At 39.3% G+C, this 615-nt stretch overlaps 1 pseudogene; it reads left to right on the plus strand.

Moving 5' to 3' along the window:
- LOC104982650 overlaps positions 1–615 on the plus strand; it is a 231,697-nt pseudogene that overhangs the window by 123,464 nt on the left and 107,618 nt on the right.

Raw genomic sequence — 615 nt, forward strand, 5'->3', positions numbered from 1 at the left:
TATGGACCTAACAGAAGCAGAAGATATTAAGAAAAGGTGGCAAGAATACATAGAAGAACTATACAAAAAGACCTTCATGACCCAGATAACCATGATGGTGTGATCAGTCACCTAGAGCCAGACTTCCTGGAGTCTGAAGTCAGATGGGTGTTAGGAAGCATCACTATAAAAAAGCTAGTGCAGTTGATGGTTAGCTAAATTACTTCAAATTCTAAAAGATGCTCCTGTTAAAGTGCTGCACTCAGTATGCCAGCAAATTTGGAAAACTGTGCAAGTGACCACAGGACTGGAAAAAGTCAGTTTTCATTCCAATCCCAAAGAAAGGCAATACTAAAGAATGTTCAAACTACTGCACAACTTTGCACTCATCTCACACACTAGCAAATAATGCTCAAAATTCTCCAAGTGATGCTTCAACAGTACCTGAATTGAGAACTTCCAGATATTCAAGCTGGTTTTAGAAAAGGCAGAGGAACTAGAGATCAAGCTGCCAACATCTGTTGGATCATCAAAAAGGCAAGAGAGTTCCAGAAAAATATCTACTTCTGCTTTATTGACTATGCCAAGGCCTTCGACTGTGTGGATCACAATAAACTCTGGAAAATTCTGAAAGAG

This window comes from Bison bison, unplaced genomic scaffold (assembly GCF_000754665.1).
Source record: "Bison bison bison isolate TAMUID 2011002044 unplaced genomic scaffold, Bison_UMD1.0 scf7180017864535, whole genome shotgun sequence".
In the NCBI taxonomy this organism is placed as follows: domain Eukaryota; kingdom Metazoa; phylum Chordata; class Mammalia; order Artiodactyla; family Bovidae; genus Bison; species Bison bison.